At 39.4% G+C, this 16,367-nt stretch overlaps 1 protein-coding gene across 1 annotated transcript in view; it reads left to right on the forward strand.

Annotated features, from left to right (window-relative positions):
• Positions 1-14,996: 14,996 nt before the first annotated feature.
• Positions 14,997-16,367, forward strand: part of ZNF396 (zinc finger protein 396) — a 39,590-nt gene continuing 38,219 nt past the window's right edge. The window contains exon 1 of the mRNA XM_081078401.1: positions 14,997-15,271. The gene's annotated coding sequence lies outside the window, so the exon portion shown is untranslated. The remainder of the gene's footprint in view (positions 15,272-16,367) is intronic.

Raw genomic sequence — 16,367 nt, forward strand, 5'->3', positions numbered from 1 at the left:
AATGACTAATGATGTTGAGCATCTTTTATGTGCTTGCTGGCCTTTGTATAACTTTGTTGGAGAAATGTCTGTTCAAGTCCTTTGCCCATGTTTAAATAGGATTCTTGTCTTTCGTTGTTGAGTTATAAAGTTCTTTAGACATTCTGGATGCTAGAACCTTATCAGGTATGCGAGTTGTAAAATTTTCTCCCATCCTGTAGTTTGTCTCTTTGTACTCTTGGTGTTATCTGGTGCACAAAACTTTTAAAATTTTGATGAAGGCCAGTGTATTCATTTTGTTGTTGTTGTTGCCTGTGGTTTTGGTGTCATATCCAAGAACTCACTGCTAAATCCAATGCCATGAGGTTTTTCCTATATGTTTTCTTTTAACAGTTTTATAGTTTTAGCTCTTATGTTTAAGTCTTTAATCCATTTTGAGACAATTTTTGTATATGGTGTAAGGTAAGGACCTAACTTCATTCCTTTGTATATAAATATCCAATTTTTACATCACCATTTGTTGAAAAGCCTGTCCTGTCTACATTAAATGGTCTTGGTCCTTGTTGAAAATCAAATGACCGTATATTTGAGGGTTTATTTCTGGGCTCTCTGTTCTATTCCATTAGTCTATACGAGTATATCTGTTATCATGCAGTACCACACTACCTCCATTACAGCAGCTTTGGGTAAGTTTTGAAATCAGGAAGTGTGAGTCCTCCAACTTTGCTCTTTTTAAGGTTATTTTGTAGGTTTGGCATCCCTTGAGATTCCATCTGAATTTTAGGGTGTGTTTTTCTATTTCTGTTAAAAAAAATTAGGATTTTGATAGGGATTCCATTAAACTTGTATATTGCTTTTGGGTAGTACTCTCATTTTATTAATACTTAGTCTTCAATTCCATGAAAAAGGGACATATTTCTACTTATTTTGGTCTTCTTTAATTTCTTTCAGCAAGGGTTTGTAGTTTCTACTGTACAAGTGTTTTGCCTCCTTTGTTAAATTTATTCCAAGTATGTTATTCTTTTTTATGCTACTATAATGGAATTGCTTTCTTAATTTTACTTTCAGATGCTCCAAAACCACCATAGTAAACACGACTACTACACCCCAAAGTGTTCCCTCAATCTCACCCTTTTGGTCAAATGATTTTTAAATTTAATTTTTCAATTGTTTGCTTCTAGTGTACAAAAATACAATTTATAATTGTATATTGACCCTGTATTCTGAGACCTTGCTAAATTCACTTATTAGTTCTAGACTGCTGTTTTATTCTTGTTTTCTAATCGTTATTGCTATTATATCTTTTTTGCACTGTGGTCCCAGTAAATAGTGATCTCCAGCACAATGTTGAATAGAAGTAGTGAGAGTGGGCAGCCGTGCCTTGCTCTCCATCTTAAGGTGAAACTTCCAATATTTCGTCATTATGTAGGATGTTAGCGGTAGATTTTTTTGCAATTTCTTTTATCAGGTTGAGAAAGTTTCCTTCTATTCCTAGTATGCTGAGTTTTTATCATGAAGAGGTGTTGAATTTTAGAAAATGTTTTTCCTGTATCCATTGAGATGGTCATATGATTTTTCTTTTATTCTGATGTGATGAATTATATTGATTGATATTTTAAAAATAAGGCAATCTTAACATTCCTGGGAAATTTTCCCAGGTTTTGGTCATGTTGTATTATCCTATTTTTTAAAAATGCTCAGTTCAGTTTGCTAATATTTTGTTAAGGATGTTTGTGTCTATGTTCATAAGGGATATTGGTCTGTGGTTTTCTCTTCTCGTAATGTCTTTGTCTGGTTTTGGTATTAGGGTTGGAATGGACAAAAATTTTAAAAATTGGAAAATGGTTTCCTCCTCCATTCTTTGAAACAGTTTGTGTACATTTGGTATAATTTCTTCCTTGCAAGTTTGAGGGAATTTACTGGTGAAACCATCTGTGACTGAAATTTCTTTGTAAAGGTTTTTAATTACAAATTCAAGTTTTAAAATCAGTGTGGGGATCATCAGATTTTCTATTTCCTCCTGTGTCAGTTTTGGTAATTTGTGTTTTTCAAGGAATTTGTCCATTTTATCTAACTTGTCAATATTTTTAGCATACAATCATTCGAAAACATTTTATTAACCTTTATGTCTTCAGGATTGGTATTAATAATCTCCCTTTATTCCTGACATTTGAAATTTGTGTTTTTTCTCTTGTTAACTTTATCTGATGTCACTTTCTATCACCCTTAAGGAATCTTTTTTAACATTTCTCGTAGTGTGAATTTGCTAGAGATGACTCTCAGCTTTTGATATCCAAAAATTTCTTCATTTTGCCTTAATTTTTATAAGATATTTTTGTAGTTTATAGATTCTAAGTTGCAGGTGTTTTTCTTTCAGCACTTAAAAGATCTTTTTCCTTTTTCTTCTGGCCTTCATTGTTTCTGATGAGATGTCAGCTTTAATTTTGTATGTATATAACATGTTTTTCCTCTGGCTCCTTTTAAGATGTTTTTCTTTAACTTTGTTGTCAGCATTTTGACTACAAAGTGCCTGAGTGTGGTGTTTTAAATATTTATTCTGCTTGTAACTTACTCAGCTTCTTGGGTTTGTGGGTTTATATTTGTTTTCTTTTGTTTAATCAAAACCTAACTGTCATTTAAAGCTTGCCTGCTTCCTGCACGCATTGTCTTCCTTTATAGCAGGCCTGCTCGTCTGCCTGCCTACACCAGACTAGGTGCTTGCCTCAGCTGGTACTTGTGGTTCAACCATGAGAGGCTCTTCCCTACCTGAAATTCAGTTAATCAGTGCTTCTTTGCACCTACAACTCATTCACCAAGTAGGAAAGTAGGATTCTTAGTTCATCTAGACGTATCTTGCTGTTACCATGGTAGTGAAAGCCTCTTGCATCCTTCTTCATCTTAATCCTGAAGAAGAATCCAGGGGCAGCTTCCTGTGGCACCATGAAAAGTGAGGAGAACAATCTCCTCCTGCCTCCGCCTCCGGAGAGCTTCTCCCTCCACTTCTCAGGGCCCCACGTATGCGAGCTCACACAAGTGCCACGCAACGCTGCGCATGCACAGTGTTCACTGTATTATCTCCACTGCCCAGTTCAGGGAAGTGGGGAGAGGATGCCTGGCCTTCTTATATGCAGGCCCGTGGGCTGTCTGCAATGCACCATGGCCGACCATTCCTTCCCATCCAGTTCTTGAAACTCAGGGCCAGCACACAACTCCTGCATTTGCATATCAGCTCAATTTGAAAGGAACTCGTATATCATAATGCTCCCCACTCTCAGGGTGTTTCTGCCAGGGTAGGGGCACTCGGGGTGCTCTAACTCCCTTATGGCCCCAGTTCCACTCAGAGCAGTAGACATATTGCATTAGTGAGCAGAATGGAACCAAATTGATGCCAGGGAATCCCTGAACTTTTTCCAATTAAGGAAGTGGAATATCAGTTCTTGGGGAGTTGCTATGGACTTTATTGTGTCTTCCCCCAAATTTATAGGTTGAATCCCTAACCTATTCATGTGACTATATTTGGAGATGGAGCCTATAAAGAGGTCATTAAGGTTACGTGAAGTCACAAGGGTGGGGCCCTGATCTCATAGGATTCATGTCCTTCTAGGAGGAAACACCAGAAAGCATGCATGCACCGTCTCTGCCTCTGTGTGCATACACCGAGGAAAGGCCAGGTGAGGGCAAGGTGAGAAGTTAGCTGTCGGCAAGCCAGGGAGAGTCCTCTGCAGAAACCGACCCTGACAAACCTTGATCTTGGACTTCTAGCCTCCAGAACTGTGAGATTGGCCGAGTATGACCTGGCCCGGGCATTCAGGCTCTGGGGCCTCTGATTCTGAGGACAATGGTCCCTACTCTGCTTTCTTGACCCAGGGCTGCAGGCCTGGGCAGGCACCTGCCTGTTCTCCCCTCCATGGTCTTCAGTGCTCACTGAGCATTTATAGCTTAGTTTTTGAAGACTCTCTGAAAATTGGTTCTGCTTTTCTCCCATAAGTGGAAAACCTTTCCCAGAAATCGCACTGAAGCCTGCAATGAAAGCTCCTTCCTCAGGCTCCCATACTCCACCCAGGACACTGTGGAGACTACAGTAATTATCTCCCGTGGTTCCCGTGGTCCTCTGGGGCACTCAGGAAGCCCAGGGCATCCAGAACAGAGTCTCGATGAAGCTTGTATGGAGTGTGGGTCTGGGCAGGAGTGGACTGGTCTCTGCTTGGAGAAGAACATTGAAAACTGCCCCCTGGCACACATCACTCCCTCTCCTAGCTTCTAGTTGTCCAGGGTGGAGGGCCTGTAGGCTGGGGGAGTTGTGGTTCCCTGCTGAGGATGGCAGTTTTATGGCACCACAACTGAAGTTATATTTCCATAATGAATGCTGAGGCCTAGTTGTTTTAGTTGGTTTACCTTTGGGTTTGGGGTGAAGAGGAAAGATAAGGAAGGATAAAGTGGAGGAGAAAAAAGGGTCAGGAAGACAAGTGGGGCACAGGAGTCACAGGAATCAAAGCACAGAGCCAGGCTGGGAGGGGACACAGGTGGTGCTTATAAATAGTGACACCCACAAGTCATCTCTCTGGATGACGCTTAGGATGACGGGACACGTGAGTTCCCAACATTCAGAGTCACCGTACTCCCCATATCCTCGTGGGTTTTGCGGCCAGTGCCAAAATCCAGAGGAAGGTGTTTATGGAGAAAACGTCTTCTAGGCCTTGACTCATTTTGGATTGTTTGTGAGCGTTTTTTCAGCCCTGTGTGTTTTTGAAAAAGCAGCACAATAGTCAGGCTGACATCATCTGGTGTTAATGGGAACACTATAAACATTTCCACTTTGAGTCAGCCAGAGCATTATTTGACAGGACTATTTCATTATTTCTTCCAGCGTTCACCTAATCAGTACAAATGTAAGACAAACATTGAAAATGAAAGAAACCATTGCATTAAGAAATAAATAAATTCATGGTAATGATAATAAGAACAACAACTCCCCAGTCAGGCTAAGTAAACAAGGTTCTGGATTTCTTCCAGGGGCTTCCACAGAGCTGAGGAATGTTTTTGCTGTTCACTTACACAGCTGAGCTGGCCAGGTGCCACGCCAGGCAGCTTTGTTTATTTGGTTTTCACTTTTCAGCATGAAATACAGTCCTGTCTTGATTCTCCTGCCTTTGGGGCTCTCTGAATGTTTCTAACTAGAATCCTTTCTGCTTATTTGCAAAAAGACTCCCTCCCCTGGGACTGAGTGGGGAGGGTGGGGAGGGAGTCTACGTGGATTGCAGCTCTGCTTGGCCAGATCCTAAATCAACAGAGTTTCTGAGTTAAGACTTTCCTTCATTGTACGTTTTATTTTGGGATAGCACTAATTTGGTTTTTGTACTCAGTGTGGTTTGCTTGTAAACATAGTATACTGCTTCATCTGGAGAATTCGTGCACAGGGTCTATCTTATCATCACAACCGCATTACGCAGTTGATGGGCATTTGGCCTTTGTGTGATCTCATGATCCCAGCAAGCTTTCCACTGATGGAGGAGGCCGGTCAGAGTGCCCGCATCAGTGCTCCTGTGCCTGCTCCAGCCCAGAATGACAGTGGGAGGGATGGGAAGACAGATCAAACACAATACAAATCCATTGTACAGTATTTTAGAAGGTGATGTACTGTGGAAAAGATCAAAGTAGAGCAGGATAAAAGGTGTTGGATGTGTTTGAGTTGGGAGTTTAAAGTTCAAACTAGAATGGCCAGAGTTTCTTTAAAAATTAAAACACGCAATTAATATTTGACCTAGCAATTGTACTCTCAGGTGTTTATCCTTGAGAAATGAAAACTTGTGTTCACACAAAAACCCATGCATGGATTTCCACAGCAGCTCTATTTGTAATAGCCCCAAATTGGAAACAACTTGTCCATTGGGGGAATGATCAAACTGGCACCTCCTTACCATAGCGTTACTACTCAACAATGAAAAGGAACACACTATTAATGTACCCAACAACCTGGAGGAATCTCCAGAGAATTCTGAGTGAAAAATGTCAATCCCAAAAAGTTATATACTATATGGTTCCTTTCATTTAGCATACTTGAAATGACTAAATTATAGAAACGGAGCACAGATGGGTGGTTGCTGAGGTTATTGAGGGGGTAGGGCCGAAGGAACTGGGTGTGGCTATAAAAGGGCAGTCTGAGGGATCCTTGTGGGATGGAAATGTCCTGTAACCTGACTGAATCAATGCCAGCAGTGTGCTGCTTGTACTATTGTACTACAGGTTTGGAAGATGTTACCACTTGGGGGAAGAGGGGAAAGGGCACAGGAGAGCTTTCTGTATTATTTCTTGAAACTATAGATGAATCTACGTTTGTGTCACTATAAAAAGTTTAATTTAAAAATTGGGTGGCGCAGGTGGGCCCACTGAGAAGGTGACATTTGCACTCAGACTCCAGAGAGATAGAGAAGACAGACCTGCATTTATCTGAGTAGGCAGTGTCCCTGGGAGAGGCCCTACTGCAGAAGAGCATGTAGCATGCTCAAGAGGCACCAAGGGCCAGTGTGAGCCAGGAGGAGGGCATAGGAGATGAGTCAGAGGGGTAGCTGGGGCCAGACCCCAAAGGCCCTGGTGGGCACAGTAAGGACCTGTACTTCCACTCTTAGTGGTCAGGGGAGCAATCAGGGAATACTTCTGAGCAGTGGAGTGACCTGGGTCCACTTCCATTTGAACAGAATCTGCGACTCTCCTAGGTGTGTGTGAATCTACACTGGTGACCCATGGAGAGTATATAACACAGTTGAGGATGAGCGTCGTGAAGGTGAAGATGAGGAGCTGCCCCAGGATGAGGACCTCAGGTTACAACTTACTCATTAAGTCTTGGGGCCCGTGGGACGCTGGTTTGGAAGCCTAGTGGTTTAGTACAGTGAAAATAAAATACCCTTGATGGTGTCCAGGGTGTTTTCATGTATGTCATGGAGACTTTCGAGTAGAGATCATTCTGCAGGAAGTTTTGAGCACTTGATATGTGTTGGGGACTGGTACCCAGTATCAACAGTACATGGGGGATAAAGCTGGCATAGCTCTTACATTCAAAGAGCTCACCACGGCCAAAAAAAAAAAACCCACAAAAATTTAGCAAACAAATGTTGACAAATCATAATGAAGGTTATGAAGCAAGCAAAGAATGGGATGGGGAGGGGTCAAGTGCTCCCTTAGGTAAGAAGGTGACACTTAAGTTGAGAGGTTGAGACATAGAGTGGGAGAAGGAGCAGGGTTAGAGTCCCCAGCAGAGGGAGCAGCCTGTGCGAAGGCCCTGAACTGGGGAGGAGGTGGTACAGGGTCCAGAGACAGTCATGTGTCACTGTCACACCATTCAGCCCACTCCCCACTTGGCCTCTCCCAAGGACAGCACTTTGTATCAAGGGTACCAGCCTCCTTGATCTTAGCCCAAAGGCCAGGAAGCAATTAAATCTTTCTAAACTTAACTTTATTTATTAGTGCTCATTCATAGCCATTTCTCTTACTCGTGGAGTCACACAGTCAGGCTTGGCTAGTTCTTCAGTAGTGCCCAAGAAATAGCTGTGATTTCACAGCAAGCATGAACAATACTTTACTCTGTAACATACCAGATGCTGATAAGTGAGAAATTGTGGGAAATATAAAAAGCTTGTCTTTTTAAATCTAAGTCTATAAAATGTGCCTGCTTCCCCAAGCTGCTGAACCACACATGGCCTGACTGTGTAGCCCAGAAGAGGACATGACAGCCAGGCTGGTGTCCCAGGCTGGGAACGGGCATGGGAATCATGACGATGGAGTGAACCAACTTTGACAAAACATACATATCATATTCATCAGTTTCCTAGGGCCATAACAAAGTACCACAAACTGAGTGGCTTAAAATAACAGAAATGTATTCTCTCAGTTCTGGTGCTGGCAGGGACACATTCTCTCCAAAGTCTCTAGAGGTGGATTTCCTTGCTTCTCCCAGATCCTAATAGCCCCAGGCATTCCTTGGTATACAGCAGCTTCACTCCAGTCTCTGCCTCCATCTCCACATGGCTGTCTTCCCTCTATGTCTATGTGTCCCTGTGTCTTCATATGATACTCTCTCTGTGCCTGTCTACACATTGTCTTCCCTCTTCTTATATGGACCAGCCATTTTGGATTTGGGCCCACCCTAATGACCTCATCCTAACTAATTATATCCGCAGTGATCCTATTTCCAAATAAGGTCACATTCTGAGGTATTTGGGACAGTGAGGACTTCAACGTATCTTTTTTTGGGAACACAATTCAACCCATAATGAATACCATGACATGAAAGAAACAGTGGTTAGAAAGGACTGGGCAGCTGTGGGATCAAGTCGCACATCTTGCACCAGAGAAGCCGTTCTGCACTCATGTCCACAACCTGGGTCTGCTAACTCTGAATTACTCCCAATAACACCCTTTAAAACATGCTTTATTCTGAGTGCTTCTATTATTGATTTCACATAAAAAGTATTTTTATGCGCCTAAAGCTGGGATATTTTTGTTAGTGGTGTAGTCATTTATGGTCATGCAGGCCTGAATGACTGTTCTTCTCCCTGTCCCTCACCCCACAGTCAACACACTTTCCAGGTGGGAAGTAAGTAAGCTAGTTAAGCCTGGGCCAAATCATGGGAGACCCAGGAAACCAGAGGACCTGAACTGGCTTGGATAGACAGTATGGAGCCATCCAGTCCCGAGCAAGGGAGTGACATGGTCTATCCTCTATCTTAGCCAAAAGGCCAAGAAGTAATTTAGTCTTTCTAAACTTAACTTTATTTATTAGTACTCATTCATAGCCAAAATGATAAGATGCCATGCTTAAAAATAATAAAATGCATTTTCTTTACAAAGACATTATATATAGGTGGAAGTTCCAGCTATGAAGGAGTGAAGAGGTCAACAAATCCTCTCCCCTAAAAACAACTGTAAAACTGGGCATAATTGTAAAAAATCATCACATCAGGGCTCTGGAAATTGACCACAGGCAAACAGTAAATTGAGAAACGTGTAATCACAAAAAAACTGTCGAGATCCTGGTAATAAAAACAGTGGGGATATGTGACATTTTTTCTTGGGACTGCCTCCACCCTCTCCATCCCTTCCTGGTCAGCCTGGTTATTCTATCAGGACTGAAATGGCCTTCACTTGATTTGGAGTAAAGAGTAGAAACACATAGTCAGCAGCAAATGGGAAAAGCCTACAGATCTCCTAGCCTGACATGGTAATCCAAGTTGGAAGGAGCGGTATAAAACTAGCCAGAAATTTAGTATAGGGAGATCCTGGAAATGAGATAGCCATTAAGGTTTTGATAAGCATTCCACACAATCCCAGCTATCTGGAAGCCTGTGCATATGCACAGTGGAGACCCAAAAGGGCCTGGCATTAAAGTAACAGCTGAGGCAGAGTTGAAAATTGCCAGATTTGAATACATCACCCAATTCATACACAGATCCAGCAGATGGTGGTATTTAAGCACACCTCTGACCAATCATTGAGTGACCATCAAGCTATGCAAACACAGAGGTGACCCAGAAGAAGCCAGTCTCCCAAAGAAAAAATACAAATATAATAATAATAATAATAATAATAATTAATAATAATAAAAACTGAGCAGGGTCATCAGCAGATACAAACTGCAAGGTGATTCTGCAGATCAAGTCCAGGCAAGTTAAAAACAAACAAAAAGTAGTAACAACTAAAAAGCTTGGAAGATAAAAAGAAAACGGAAGTTAGATTTGTTATGATTTATTATCTAAAATATCCAATTTTCAACAAAAATTTTTGAGTCATGCAAAAAAAAAAACAAAAAAAGCCAAGAGAATGTGACACATAGTTGGGGAAAAAATGTCAATGGAAACTGTCTTTGAGTAACCCAGATGTTGGGTTTAACAGACAAAAACTTCAAAGCTGCTATTTTAAGTACATTCAAAAAATTAAAGGAAATTGTGGTTAAAGAATTTGAGGAAAATATTATGAAAATTACTCAAGTAGGAATATCAATAAAAAAATAGAACTTTTTTAAATGACCAAATGGAAATTCCAGATTTGAAAAATACAGTAACAAAATAAAAACTTTATTATATGGGATCAACAGTAGATTTGAGATATCAGAAGGAATCAGTGAATTTGAAGATGGATCAATGGAGTGTTATCCAACATGAAGAACAAAGAGAAAAAGGATTGAAGAAAAATGAACAAATTTTCAGAGACCTGTGGAACAACATGAAACATATCAATTACATAATGGGAATCCCAGAATAAGAGGAGAATGAAAAAGGGCAGGAAAATTTTTTGAAGAAATAATGGCTGAAAACCTCTCAATTCTGATGAAAGCATTAATCTATAAATCCAAGAATCCCAATGAATCCCAAGTTAAAAAAAAGAAAAACCCAAAAACCATAAAGAGATCTTAGTTACGTCAAACTCTTGATGGCAAAAAACAAAGAGGAAATCTTGAAAGCAGCAAGAGGAAAACTAATCATATATAGGGAACAACACTAATAATGGCTAAATCTCAAAAACAGTGGAGACCGGAAAGCAGTGGAATGACATATTTAAAGTGCTGAAAGAAACAATTGTCAGCCAAGAATACTATACCCAGCAAAACTATCCTTTTAAAAAATCATGAACATGAAATAAAGATATTCTCAGATCAACAAAGATTGAGATAATGTGATGCTCATAGATATGCCTTACAAAAAATACTGAAGGATGTCCTTCAGGATGAAAAGAAAATTACTCTAATTGGTAACTTGAATCCACAAGAAGAAGACTAGAAATGGTTAAAATGTGGGTAATTATAAAAGACTTGACAACCATATACATTTTTATCATTTCTTCTATTATTTCTTTAAATAGCCTAAGATTATATAAAGCAAGTGGATATGGGGGTTTACAGCATATATATGTCATATGTGACATATATATATATATATATATATATATATATATATATATATATATATATATATATATATTCAAGATGTGATCAAGGAATATGGTGAATGTTTAAATAGAAAAAAATTATTACAGTAAAAGACACATTGCCATTAATCCCCCTTAAAATACTCCCCCTCACTTTGGACACAATTCTCCTATCGTTCTTGCCACTTTCTGAAGCAGTTCGGGAAGTCCTCTTTCGTGAGTGTCTTTAGTTGCACTGCCATGACTGCCTCAATATCCTGAATTGATTCAAAATGTCTACCTTTCATGGTCATTTTGACTCTGGGGAAGAGCCAGAATTCGCACGGTGTCAGATCCGGTGAATAAGGTGGATGAGGACACACCATAATGTTTTTATTTGACAGAAATTGCCATATACCAGAAGTGATGTGTGACAAAGAGCATTGTTATGATGGAGGATGATTTAAGGCATACTTTATAACACACCTTCTCTCAACTGTAGCTCACACCTGACCGACTTCACTGAACAAGTTGAAACTTGTCACACACTGTTACTAAGGTTCAACGTACCACTTCCTATATTGAAGATCCCTGCCTTTCTGTTGGATGGCATTTGGCAGCAGCATTGACTGTATTTTTTTATCACACCTAGTGTGTGTGTGTGTGCGTGTGTGTGTCTGTGTGTGTGTATGTGTAGTAATATATATGACACTAACAGCAGAAAAGTGAGGGTGTAGGGAGAAAATGAAGCCATGTTGGATCAAAGTTGCTATATGTTACTGAATTAAGTATTAACCTGAGGTAGGTTGTGATATGTTAAAACACATATTGTGATTTTTAGAGCAAATACTAAGACAATCACTCAAAAGTATAGTTTAAGGGGCAGCTGGGTGGCTCAGTTGGTTAGAGCGCAAGCTCTCAACAACAAGATTGCTGGTTCAATTCCCGCATGGGGTGGGCTGTGCCTCCTGCAACCAAAGAGTGAAAACGGCCACTGGACTTAGAGCTGAGTTGCGCCCTCCACAACTAGATTGAAGGACAATGACTTGGAGCTGATGGCCCCTGGAGAAGCATACTGTTCCCCAATATTCCCCAATACAATTTATATATATAAAAAAGTATAGTTCAAAAATCAACCAAGGAATTAAAATACTATACAAAATTATTTGTTTAACATAAAAGAAAAGAATAAAGGAAGAACAAAAAAGAAATGATGCAAAAAAAAAACCCCAAAAAACAACAAATGGCAAAATGACATATATAAATCCAACCATATTAATAGTTATTAATAATTACATATTAATAATTATATTACTTTTGAATAGAATAAATATTCCAGTCAAAAGTCAGACATTGTTGGACTGGATAAAAAAGCAAATCTAACTATATGTTGTCTACAATACACACACTTTCAATCCAAAGGCACAAATAGGTTGAAAGCAAAAGGGTATCTGTTCGCACCACTCTTATTCAACATAATACTGACAGCTATAGCCAGTACAATAAAACAAGAAGGATCAACTAAATGTGTTATATACAAAATGGAAAATAAAAAGTAAAACTTAATTCACAGATAGCATGATCTAGTATGCAGAAAATCTCAGAATAAAAGATCAATATACAAAATACCAATTTTCCCTATGTAGTTTCAATGAACAGTCCAAAAACATGATTAAGAAAATCCCAATAGCATCTAAAAGGATAAAATACTTAATAAGTGTAAGCATCGTACACTAAACAGTACACAGTACACTAAATAGTACAAGAGAAATTAAAGATCTAAATAAATGTAGATATAGTCTATCTTCATGGATTGAAAGAAATAACATTAAGGGGTGAGGGGGGTTCACAGTGTGAGGGATATAAATGATGAACATCTAAGTATTACCTTGTCTTGCACACCTGAAACTAATAAATTAAAATAAAATTAAAATATTCTAAAAAAAAATATTGGCATTATTATCAAATGCTTTTTGCTATATAGAAAACATATTACTTTGATGATATATTCTTAATTAAGATTATGCATAATAATAATAATAATAATAATCCCTTGGAAAATGAAATGTCACCCAATGTGAAATGTCACCCAATATTTACTTGAAATACAAATTTGACTTTTTTCTCATATATTTTTACCATGTAATAAAACTATTATTCCCCAAATCGTTTCTGACACTAATGTCAGAAACAATTTTAACATAAAAAAAAGAAATAACATTAAGATGGCAGTGCTCCCCCAACTGACCAAACAGAATCCCTGTGAAAATCCCAGCTCAATTTCTTGTAGTAATTGATAGGCCAATTCTAAAATGTATATGAAAATGCAAAAGACCTCGAATAGACAAAACAATTTTCTAAAAGAACAAAGTTGGAGGACTCACACTTTCAAAACTTACCACAAAGTCTGGTAATGAAGACAACGTGGCATTGGCATAAAGATAGACATACAGATTAACGGAGCAGAATTGAAAGTTCAGAAATAAATCCTTATGTTTATGGATTTTGATTTTCAACAAAGGTACCAGTTCAGTTGAAAAAGAATGGTCTTCAACAAATGTGGCTGAGACAATTTTATATTCATACGTAGAAAAATGAACTTACTTCACAACATACATAAAAATTAACCCAAATTAATCATAAGTAAAAGTAAAGCAAAACTATAAAACTTCTAGAAGACACTGTAGAAAATATTTGTGACCTTGGATTAGGTAAAGAGTTCTCAGCTATGGTACATAAAGAATAGTATGATACCAAAAAAAATAATTAATAATTTGGACTGCATAAAAATTAAAAACTTCTGCTCTCCAAAAGATAGCATTAAGAAAATAAAGACAAATCACAATCTATTAGAAAAATATTTGCAAATCTATGTCTGATAAAGGGTTTATATCTAAAATATATAAAGAATGCTTACAATTCAATAAGTCAAATAACTCAATTAAAAAATGGACAAAAGGAAAACATTTTTTAAATGTACAAAAGTTTTAATAGCTATTTCATCAAGAAGACATTTAAGTGACTAATAAGGATCAAAACATATGTTTACACAAAGACTTGTCTGTGAATGTTTATAACAACTGGGCCCTGGGGAATTGGCTCTGCACCCGTTCTTGCTTCTAGAGCTTTCTGGAAGGAAGAGAACGTTGTTATGGCCTGCTATGTTTGAATGGATCTGTGCTGCGCAGACCAAAGCTATAGTGAGTAGTTGTAGTAACAATGATAAGAACAACTATTACGTAATCTACTCCTGGTAACCATGGCATTCTGCCCCAGGAACAGGCTCTGCCATTTACAAGGCATATTGATGACCATCATGTTATCTGAGTCTCCCTCATTCAGTGGGTAAAATTCTCCCCAAGACTAGCCCACCTTGGCCACCTAGTAACCTCCTCACTTCCCCTGAGTCACCTAGCTAACTCTTCACCTCTTCAGAACCTAACAATATCCCAGGTGGCAATGACTTGTGCTACCTATCATTGCTGGTAGGGTGCGTCTTGGCAGATTAAGTCTTAGCACTTTTACTCTTCTGATCTCTCTCTTTGAAACAAAAACACAGGTCGTATCACCCTGACATGTCTTACACAGAGAAGAAAGGCTAGAGAAATGAGAGCATGTACTATGACTGCACTCCATTACTGGGACTATTTCAAATCAGTGCAAAACCACAGTAGCCACAGAGCAGGGAGAAATGTGGTTTACTGAGCTTTGCTGAAAAGAAGGAATTTCTCTCATGGGACAACTTGCTTGGAAATAGAAGGAACTGCAGTTAAGACATGTGATTCTCATTACCGGCTACATCCTTTCAGACAGGAGGCAGATATAATTGGATCCATTTCTATTTTAATTATAATTCTTTGGCTTTAAAGAAATCGCCAATGGAAATCTGCAAGCCGCCACAAATGCCACCATTGCAAATTCCCTGGATTTTAATGTGGTCTGGATTTCCTTCAGGAAGGCTGAGGCCACACACTACAATTGATGTTTGTTGATGTTGCAGACCTAAAGTTTCCCCCAAACAAGGATGAACTTCTCTCTCTCTTCCTGCCTCCTATTTTTCCTTTTGAAGCAAAGAGAGATCTTTTAGATTTTGCCAACCCTTCCTGCTACATAACATACGAGAGAGAAGGAAGCCTTTTGTGATTAATGACAGCAGAGTGCAGACTCCCCATCTGCCCAGAGCAGTTCTCCAAACTTTCTAGCGTCCCAGATTCAGGAATAGTCCTCAGCAGTGCTTGAAAATGAAGGACAGGCTCCTTATAAAGTCAAAGAGCACAACCGACACTGTGAAACTCCTGGACTTAAACTTCATTTGAGCCGTTTCCATCAGACTCTGTCTCAAAGACATTCTTGGCAGACTTGGAAGGAACCCTGGCAAGATCAATCCCGAGAACAGGTGAGTGTTGAGGGTGGACCCATGCCGCTTCCAAAAGTGTCCTGTTCCCAAGTCCCTGGGAGAGGAGCCTGGTGGGTATCTGAGGTTCCTATGCCACTGCCACTGCCCCAATGGATGGTGGGTAGCTCATTGAACACAGCCTGCATGTGGCAAAGGCAGGACTCATTTTTCTTTTGAAGCTGAGCAAATAAATAAGGAGCACAATCCATGTTGTAGCCCCAGTTTGGCTTTAAACTAAAATTCAGATAAAAATTAGGAGTGTGCTGCAATGTTTTGCTTGCTCTAATTTGCTCCACACTCAAATGTCTTATTTAAATTAACTATAATTCAACAAGTTCCATAGTGACTTTGCCTATCATGACTAAATTCCTGTTTAAAGAGAAAAAAGAAGGGTCTTACATCCAACCTTCTTCTCTGAACAAACACTGACTACAGCACAGGCTGGCAAATTACGTGAAGGAGTTTCTCAGTTTTCCTTGTATGAGGCTTCTATCTCTTGTTTCCTCATGATAGGGACACTGGAAACCTTTTCCCTGAAGCTTCTTATGCAGAACTTGAATCCCTTCTCTCATGCTTTTCCAGATGCTGTTATTATTTTGCTTCTCCTGGTTCCTGCCATATACCTAAGGCCCCTGGATAAGTCATTGAGGAGGAAGCATATGGCAGGCTCAATAATGGCCCCCCAAAAATGTCCAAATCCTAATCCTTGGAGCCTAGGACTGTGTTCAGTTACATGGCAAAGCAGAATTAAGATTGCAGATAAAACTAAGGTAGCTAGTCATCTGACCTTAAAGCAGGGAGATTATCCTGGAGTATCCAGGTGGACCTAATATAATCTAAAGGGGCCTTAAAAGTGGAAGAGAAAGGCAGAAGAGAGTCAGAGAGGGAGATGTAAACACACACACACACACACACACACACACACACACACACACACTCAGAGCAATGCAACATTTCTGCCTTTGAAGATGGAGGAAGGGAGCCATGAGCCAAGGAATGTGGGCTATCTTTAGAAACTGGAAAAGACAAGGAAACAGATTCTCACCTAGAGCCTCCAGAAAGGAATGAAGGCCTACCAATTTATTTTAGAACAGCA

Source organism: Rhinolophus hipposideros, assembly GCF_964194185.1.
Source record: "Rhinolophus hipposideros genome assembly, chromosome: 17".
Taxonomy (NCBI): domain Eukaryota; kingdom Metazoa; phylum Chordata; class Mammalia; order Chiroptera; family Rhinolophidae; genus Rhinolophus; species Rhinolophus hipposideros.